Source organism: Ornithodoros turicata, chromosome 2, assembly GCF_037126465.1.
Source record: "Ornithodoros turicata isolate Travis chromosome 2, ASM3712646v1, whole genome shotgun sequence".
Lineage (NCBI taxonomy): Eukaryota > Metazoa > Arthropoda > Arachnida > Ixodida > Argasidae > Ornithodoros > Ornithodoros turicata.
In genome coordinates, this window is record NC_088202.1 from 34,707,960 (window position 1) to 34,717,981 (window position 10,022).

General features: G+C 46.5%; 1 long non-coding RNA gene across 1 annotated transcript; it reads left to right on the forward strand.

Annotated features, from left to right (window-relative positions):
• Window positions 1–5,523: 5,523 nt before the first annotated feature.
• LOC135383339 (uncharacterized) lies at window positions 5,524–7,860 on the forward strand. The gene is made up of 3 exons (XR_010419817.1): window positions 5,524–5,665; window positions 5,729–5,824; window positions 7,770–7,860. It is a non-coding gene; the product is annotated as an uncharacterized LOC135383339 (long non-coding RNA).
• Window positions 7,861–10,022: the final 2,162 nt, after the last annotated feature.

A 10,022-nucleotide genomic window follows, 5' to 3' on the forward strand; every position in this document is an offset into this window, starting at 1 on the left:
TGCCCACTTTTACATCGCCCGAATCGTTAGATTTTAGAACTTCACCTATTTCTATTCTATGAGCCATGACTGATGGCTTTGGATATCGCTCGCCCGGCGACTCCCGCCACGAGACTTGATAGCCCTGAGAGGAGCAGTGGAAGTATGGGAATGAGACCACCTCGTTGTCCCCTAATATATTTCTTCAACTGCCGGGGGCACTTATGAAGTGACTTGTAGGCGAGGAAGCGGAGGATTTTTTTGTGTTTCTTCAGGTTTTTATGAAGTTCCGTCGAAAGTGGGATATTTCCACGTAGAATGTTCAGACAGATTTCCGAAAGGATTCGAATGTCATCGCAGCTGAGCTCTTTAAGTAACTCTGCGCCGGTTTGCTGGCGGCCAATACCTTGAGGAGCGTGAGATGTCTTCTAAGATCGGCCGTCATTTCGCGGGCGTAAACAGGAACTGCCGGTCGTGCGGTAAAATACCCGTTCGCAGGCTACGAGAGGGAGGTGTTTGCGCATGCAGATCCACAACTAAATAACCGTGCGCCTTCTCCGTCGCCTGGTTATATGCGTCGAGAAAATAGGAGAGCCCCTGTTTCCCGAATACCTGACGTCCGAAGGTTTCGATCTGTTGTACGGACCGCGCATTCCGGAACAATACGATATAACTGGCGTTCAGCGATATCGTTCGAAAAGCGGCGTTGTGATAGAACAAGGCTTGTGTGATCAGGATCACGGACGCACTCTTATGGTGGCTACCACGTACAAACAACGACTCTACCTCCGATAGAACCCCCTTTTTCGTGATTTGATCGTCAATAACTATGAGAGTGGGATATCGCTCATCCCAATCTGCGGGTATCCGGTCCATAAACTCCACACCGTCGAAATCCTTTTCCCAGCTGGCTGCATACATTCGTACGTAGAGTATCTTCTGCGGTGGAATGCTAAATAACTCGGGGTGTCTCATTATATTCTGCGTGAGCACCGTCTTGCCACACATGGACGCGCCGGAGATGAGAATTCGAGCGGGGTGCTGGAACTGCATGCGCATCATAGAGTAACTTGAGCAGACTGTGTAGCGAGGTGTGATGCATCTTTATTTTCATCCATAGCTCCTAGAGCGATTGATGATCGTCTCCAGGACTCTTATTTCTTCCTGACATAGTTCCTGAAGCTCACGCAGTGATTGCTCCCTGTAAGCCGACAGGTACTCGTCCAAGATTTCGCGTATGATTTCCCGCAACTTGTTTGCGGTGATACGGGAGCGCAATATGTGGCAGCACATCTCGACGAAGTTCTCTCGCTCGTGTGACGCCTCGAAGCGGAACAGCGCGGAGTTGATGCACCTGAGTCGCGCCATCTGGCGGCACGAGGTAAGTTTGGACGTATGAGATAGAGACATTGGGTTAGAACCATCTGAAGCCACCGCCGGGCGATCCGCGCACCATCTGGCGGGCGCCGGTGAAGGCTATGTTCAGCGGGCCACCCGCTAGCTCGGGCCAGTCGGCATGGGTAAGTTCGAACATCTGAGACAAAGCCGCAGCGTGGCCGCCGGGGCCGCGCCTGGACAGTAGGACCAATCGGCGGAGCCGGTTAATTAGCATAACAGCGGGGGCGTGCACCAATCAGCGTGAAGCAGGGGGGTGGAGTCAAGTAATTAACATAAAAGGGGCGGAGCTATGGTGAACCAATCAACGCGATCAGTAGGTTTAGCGAGGCGGCCAATCAACGTGAAGTGGGGGGCTGAACCAAGTAATTAGCATAAAGGGGTGGAGCTATGGTCAGCCAATCAACGCTCAGTAGGCTTAGTGGGCGGAGCCAAGCCAACTAATTAGCGTGAAGGAGCGGAACTACGGTCAACCAATCAGTGGGGGGGACGCGGTGGCCAATCAACGTGAAGTGGGCGGAGCTAATGGCAACAAATCAGATGGCTTTGGATTTGGCTTGTGCGTGGATTACAAGTGGATTATGTTGGCTTAGAGCTGGATTGTGTTGGCTTAGAATCGGCCATCTTGGATTAGAAAAAGGATGTCATTATAGCGCACGGTTCTTATGCAGACACCGTTATTAAGCCGTATTAAACTATACTACTAACACGATGGGGCCATCTGTTTTATATCAAAATTCGCGTACTCCCATGCTTTGGAGGTCGTAAATCACGTTTTCTGAGAAAAAGGTCATGGAGCTTCAGTAACCATGTTGCATGTCTCAACAAGTTGGGGCCATTTGTTTTCTATCAAAACTCGCGTACTGCCATAGTTTGGAGGTCGTAAATTGTGTTCCCAGAAATGAGGACATGGAGCCTCAGCAGCCACGCTGCACGCCCCCACACGTCGGGGCCATCTGTTATATCAAAGTTCGCGTACTCCCATGCTTTGGAGGCGGCAAATCATGTTTGTCAAGAAATGAGGTCATGGAGCCTCAGCCGCCACGCTGCATGTGTCAATACGTTGGGCCATCTGTTTTATATCAAAGTTCGCGTACTCCATGCTTTGGAGGCGGCAAATCATGTTTGTCAAGAAATGAGGTCATGGAGCCTCAGCCGCCACGCTGCATGTGTCAATACGTTGGGCCATCTGTTTTATATCAGAGCTCGCAGTTTGTAAATCATGTTTTCCGAGAAATTAGGTCATCTAGCTTCAGCAATCTCGCTGCGAGCCCCGAGGCCGTTCGTATGAAAAAAGTTTTTTTTTGATTGCGTGTTAGCGCCGCGAAGCAACTGTGGCTATGAGCGGCGTACAGATGTGGACAGACAGGGGGATTAGTATGCGTCCTGGGCCGACGTATGAAAAAAGTAAACTGTTCTGCCTGATAAGACAAGTCTATCTGAAGGAAATAAAATCTCTATGAGCCCACGTCAAAGCGGACTGCCTGTCATAGCCCTCTCAATTCCACATGCCAAAACAAGCGGTCTGTAACCAAAAACAAAGGGTTTGCTTATGCACTTTGGTTTCCAAGGAGTTCCAAATGGGGTTATCCTTCGCAGCTAACGTGTGCGCTCTCCATATATTACGGGCTGTTCCTATGTTATTGTGTAAACAAAATCGCACCACCCTTGCGCCCCTCCAGGGGTGCTTTATATAACAGTTCCGATATATACATCTCATTTGAGCTCCGTGAAGCTACTTCCGTCGGTCGACTCCGGGTGAAGCACGCAACGAGAAAGGTATGTCTCACTATTGCCTTCAAGATGAGGAAAGTTAGGTAACAGTTGTCCTCATTCAGTTCATTCAGCGTGCGTAGGAACTTGCACTGAGAAGTAAGCGAGATATGTCATCTATTTTCGAGAAGCTGGATAAAATAAAGAAACCTGGTGATGGGGACATTCAGAAAATGAGCACTGTTCCGAAGAACGAAAAGCTCGACGTGTTGGACTTATGCAAGGCGGACACTATGTATGCCCAGACAACACACAAAAACCTCGGGATGTCCCTGCGGTCCCGGAATGTCCGGGAAAGGGAAATGTCCTTTTGAAACTTTTTCTGGATGTCCTGGTGATATTTCACCGGGATGACATTTCGAATATCCCAATCAAGTCTTGTTTGGGATTAAAGCAGCGAACTAGCTTGTACGTGCACGTCTTTGCTTATCCATCATGTGTTTATGGAATTTTTAGTCGGGAAGCACGCAAGTTTTTGTGGAAACGTTTTCTGCGAACACTTGGTCCGTCGACTTATGCCAGCATATAACCTTTTTTGAAGGCGCACACAGCCTTGAAGTACGCTTAGAAAAGTCCATTTATCATCATGTAAAGTTTTCCCCGCGCACTGATAATAATACCCCAATAACGCTTCCCGAACATTCCCGAATGACGCGAATGCTACGCCGCAACCACATCCCACCAAGCCCACGCAACCGCTGTGCAACACAGCAGCCAGCAACTCGCCCATGCACTCGCCACTCGACGCGCTGAATCTCGCGGCCAGCTGTCTGTTGAGCAGCCAATCCAATCCAGGCCCATTTGCTTTCCCGCCTTCAGCTCTGTCGAACGCGTTGTGGCGTTGTCTCTTGTCTCTGTGTGTGCATCGGGAAATTTCGTGCTTTATGTGACAAGCGTGTGAGTGCATGTGTACACAGAGATGTGGGAGTCGTGCTGATCGTCTGTGAAGAACTATGCGGATAGCTTTTCAACAATGGGTGAGTCACGAAGTACGAGTTACATTCTGTTGTTGCAGCCACTTGCAACGAACAATGAACGCAACTTGCAAAGGATTGTGTTCGCTTATGGGCATCTGAAGGGAACGAGGGAGCTCTTGCTTTTACGTTCTGTGCTTTCAGACTGGTAATCGTGTTCGTACTAGACTTTCCGAGTATTTGCTGTTGCTGATACTTTGTTTATAAGCGAATGCAAGCACTGAAAAGTATGTTCGCTTACGCGCGAGTACACCTCGATTACTTTTGTTTTTTGCTACTAGAGTGCCAGGGCAATGTTATTTATCAAAGAGGTGTGGCGCACAGTTTCGTTGTTATTATACATGGAAATGTGGTATTCCTAGCGTGGAAGTGTCACTTCCAGTTGCTACTGCTAGTGTTCCGTGTTCTTGAGTGCGTCCTGTTCGCGGATGCCGTTACTACTAGTTACTACGTCGTTACGATGAACGTAATCTGTGCGTAGTTAGATTAAGCGATTAGCGGAAAAGGTAGCTTGCCCCATAGCTCTTCTTTGTGGAGGTCAGTGTGACACAAAGTGCTTGCACAGTTAGTCAGTGTAACGATGTGTGCCCTCTTGGGCATTATTCATTGAGTGTGCTAATCTGTACTATAGTGTTCGAATGTTGCGTGTATTGCTAATAATTTTGCGGGCTGTGTCACTAGTATGAAGCCATGATTTGGGAGGCGGAAGCACGTGAAAGAAAAAAAAAGAAACATGTCCTTGCTTTGGGAATATGAAAGACGAATTCAGTTCAGGGACATTAGCCATTTAAATCTGGTATAAAAAAACTATTAAGATTGTTCTGATCTATATTATGTCACCCTGCTCAGGGTCCATTCAAGGGCTATATTGCCAAGTACTCCTGCTTTACAGGCTAAACAGAATTCCAATTGCACTGGCACATTTTATAGCTGGCATGTTGCAGTTGTGGATGGTGCTGGTGTCAGTTAAACCCCTGGGCGGGCATGTTTTAGGATATCAAGCTTCCGGCAACTATGCAAGGCACGGTTTAGTACTTCAAGAACATGCGTCGTCCCAGCGTCTCGGCCAGCACGCAGGTGGCTTTCAACAAGGCGCTGCATCATCACCGTGGAGTCCCTTTCTTGGAGAAGGCAGAGGTAGGACAGTTGTGCTGCCAGCACTACATGCATAACACTGTCGGGACTGTAGTGTACAAGAGCCTGTGTGCACTTGTTGCTGACGCTATTTTATTCATATGTGAACAGCACATCAGAGCAATATAACTGAATCTGTGTAGGATATGTCGGCGAAAACAACTCTATTGGACCGCAGAGCCAACTGTACAGCAGGGATACCACTGTTGATATGCATTGTAATGTAAACCCTGCACCAAAATGTAACTTTACAAAAAAAATAGATCCATTTATTCTGTTCTCTACTCCAGCTCGTGACAGCCGTGTTGTATATGGTGCCCCCTTCTCGGGATACCAATCTCCAACATGTGAGACTAGTAATGCAAGGCGCTTTTGTCCGGTCAGTAACATCGCGCCTATGGTCCACAGAGGTATGGCCGTGCAGATTGTATTGTTGTTATTCGCTTAACACAGCGGCACTGGGAAATATTCAGAAGAAATGCGGAAGTCGCACCACAGGTTGCAGCCCAGGGCACTGGACCAGCATAGCTACAGCACTTCCACTGCTCGTGGTACTACATTGCAGACAGGTACGACAGCAAGCATAGTTGAATTTAAGTTGGCTCTAGCCGGGGCACCGTGTTTGGGCATTCCCATCCCAGTTGAAGGGATGCCCAGTAGTAACTGCGCAATGCTGATGAAAGAGTGATAGCTCCTTCAGTTGGTGCCATCAATACAGGGCTTGTTTTCTTACTTCGGGTTTGACAATTCTGTAGAACCTATGCTACCAGACATTGTAGAGAGTCGTAGGCGGTATCGAGCTGAAGACAGCTTCCCTCTTTCAGAACCTTAACAGTTCTGAATTTCTAACTGCTATGCCTTCACCTGGAATGAGAATGTCCAAACACCTGCTTCCGATGATGGAAATGAATGTTTCGAGGCCGGAACCGAATAAGGGACAAACACTCACAGCCTCGAGTGCCTAAGAACGATGAAAGAAGTCCCTGAAAAGGTTAGCCAGCTGTAGGACTAGAGAAGGTGTGGGTTCGAGTCCTACAGTCGGCTAACCTTTTCTGTGACTTCCTTCTTTTATCTGCCTCCTATGTTTTGGTTCAGCCTCTTCGTTAACCAGGGTAGCTCTCCCTCTGCTGTGCCTGCCAGAGCTGCGTTAAAGTCAGTTATGTACAGCTCAGTAACAGTAATGTGTTAACCACATTATTGCAGGATTTGAAAACGAGGTTCTCCGGCTATTGCATGCGATAAAAATCGCCCAAGAGGACCAGACATCTCAATGGACCTTTTCCATATTCGCGTCGCCCCTGGCGGCGGAATGTCGAACGTCCTGTCTTTCCCCCCAATAATGGTGACGCTTTACGAACTGGCACGTACGTTGCGTGGGAAAGTAGCAAGAGACGATTGGAAGAAGAATGCGGAAAGAGTGAAAGCGCATTGTACTCATTACCAGACCTCAAACGTCCGCGTAACCTTGAAACCGATTATCTCCCCACAATGAACATGACAGTCGCCCGCAGGTGGGTCCATGGCGATGTTTTCCACCCAAAGATGGCGGACTCGGACGCGTTGTCGGAAATAGTCCATTGAACACTGTCACATCTGCCCTGGAGCGTCAAACTGTGCAGGCTGCCCTAGACGAGTACAATGCTCTGGAGCCATATGAAGAACTAGATCAGTTTCTGGCATTCGATCGCTCTCTTAAGGATGAGAAGGAAATGAAAAAGTTGGTTAGCTGATAATGATTGTGCTGACTTCGATGATGACGTTCTGGAATCACCTCGGTTAAAATCTGAGATGGACAACTGTTACATTGGAATGTGTTTGGGACACTGTTATTCAATACACAGATTAACTTACATTTAACATTTAAAAATTAATTTGCAACTCCCCTTGGTGTGAACGTTCGCCCCAACTAATTAGATTAGTCGTCTAGATTCGAGAAAATGCGATAATTACTCAGTAAGTGTAGACTGAGCTGAAAAGCCGGAAACACTGTCATCTAAAATGTGTATGGATATTCAATACTCCATTCAGTATTGGGCATTGCTTTCTATTATTCGATTCGATTCCGCTTCAAATATTGGGATTCCCACACTCATACATATATAACCCGTAATTCGTAAATCAATTTATGAGAAAAACATGTGTTACTGTACTGCAATTCGATCAGGCACAGTAAATGCTTGCACAGATCTCTATTTCCACAAGCACACTTTGACACGTAACGCATGTGCAAATTTTTAGATTCGTCTGGATCGAGAATGTCCAGACACATTTCTTCTGAAATTGTAAAATGTTGTGGCCTGTTGTGTAACATAGTGTTCTGTTCAATTAGCGAAACATTTTGTGTGCGTATTACACGATTACAGGATAACATGATGTGTGGCCAAGGCATTCATTGAATCATCAAGAACTTGTGAAATTTTATCCCGCAACCCTATTTTGAAAATTAAAGCACAGTCTCGTCTTCCACAAACTGCTGTTCACTCTACTTCTACACAACTACTACTTTTACTATAGCTGGCCATGCTGCAACAGTATGGGGGAACGAACACCAAGGATGCTACACTGAGACTCCTGCGTGCACTAATGACTGATGATGTAGCCACTCCTTTTAGGTGGAAAGGGGGAGATAAAGTTTTGTGATCTCCTCTGCTGTGATGCCGTCTTCCGTGAGTATCTCACATCTCTACGTTTCAAGGCACATCAGGCAGAAATATATATAAAAAAACACAGATGCATTTGATCTAGATTTAAACCATCTCGGACATGGCGGTTTTCTTCTTTTTCAAAGTGTTGCAGTAATAATAATATCTACAGGGTTCTTCTAGAAGGCGTGAGTTTAGCCAACTCCAAACCTTGCAGATTAGTAGGCATTTATCCAAAGTTTTGCTGGGAGTTTTAGTGAGCATTGTGATCCTGTAGAAATTAAAGTCGAGCAAAGTGTCCTTTTTTCCAATGGCCCATCTCACTCTAAAGCTGCCATTTTGTTCTGTGTGTACCTCGCAAGAACTTCAGTAAATGAAGCATGTTTAGTTGTCGATCCTGTGCGCTAATGTGTCACTTATTGCCTCCAAATGTATTTCTTCAGGGTGCATCAAGTCAAATCGGCTACTCAAGAATACGACAGATTCGGAGATCGAGTGTCACATAAAATCATGGCTTCGACACGCCAAAGAACGCATAGACAGAAAGGCCGCTAACAAGGAAAAGCCATCAGCATCTCAGGTTTGACGTGTGCCACACACAAGGACTCTGACATTTCTGGTTTATGTTACATATATTTGCATCACGCTTCATTATTAGTAATGAATGCCTGTGCAGTCCTGTACGTCTTTAAGTGTTACAAAATTCATGGAAGGTTATGACTAACTATGAAGGTTACCTGCATGCAATTTTTGCCTGTACATTCTATTGCCTGGTGGACAACGTGTGTGACATATTTTGTGACTGCAATTTGGCTAACTAATTCAGGTTCACTAATTAACTCCCTAATCAATGCTTTTCCAGAAAAGCTTGCATAGGAGAATTTGAGGGAACCCTCGTTCAATGACATCTTGTTTTTAATTTTGACACAGGCTTATACACTGAGTCGGCCGCTTCGCAAATTATTCTGAAGTGACGCAGAAACCAAGGTGAAACTCACGTATTGAGTGCAGGAAGGGTTGCAGCCACTGTCAGATGAACATACACAAGTGGCAGGGTCTTTCGAAGCTGTCACCCCGCGAAGCTGACAGCGGCGAGTACTGTGCTATCCAGACAACATTAGGGTGTGTGCTGTTTAACATGTCACCTGTGTCATAGAGCGTAATTAACAGATGGCGGCTGTTGTTGTTGCTCGCAGTATGTGCAGTTTGCCTTAGTGTCAGCTTATTTCAGCGTAATTTCTGCGACGGCAACATTGTGTATGCTTGCTTTCATGCTTTTGAGACAAGGTATTTTTAAACATGGGTAGTGCGCAGTCCTTCTGTTGTAACTTTTCCAGAAAAGCGCTAATTAACACCTTGATTGGTGAATCCTAATCAGCTAGCTAAACTACAGGGCCTTACCCTATAAAAGTCCACTCGCGCCGGCATGCCGTGCTCGCTAATTACTCAATGCAGGTGGCACATTGTGTCGTCTACTTGTTAAGCTCATAAGGACGTTCAATCATGGTAAATTTCAAAGTGAACGAGCTTTGCAGCGCGAAGTTATCACGGAAAACGTGCAATTCCTGTACTCAACACAATCAAGATGTCGGTTTTGCGAAGATCAGTTGACATGCCGCTCCCCAGACGACGGCGTGCCGCATGTACCGCCAACTGGGTGGAATTGCAGTTTTCATTAGCTTTCGTGCAAGCATTGCATTTTGCTCCCGAAATAAGCAAAGTGCGGAAGGTAATTGCCGAGATACTTAGCAGATGACAACCAAAAGGGATATCGTCTGCTTATAGTGAAAGGTAGTGAAATAATGTAAATCGGAGACGTATCTGTCTGCCAAATCGACACGTCGCCATCTGGGGAGCGGCGTGTGAGCTGCGCTTTGCAACACCGCCATCTTGGTTGTTTTGACTACGGGAATCGCAGGTTTTGCGTTTAACTTCGCATTGCTGGGCTCAGTCACTTCGAAATTTACCATTATTGAATGTCCTTATGAGCTTTATCCATAGACAACACAATGTGCCACAACATTCAGTAACTGCCTAGCACGGCATGCCAGCGCGGGTGGGCTTTTATAGGGTAATGGTAGGGTATAGGGTAGTCACAAAATATGTCTCATGCTCTCCGCATTGC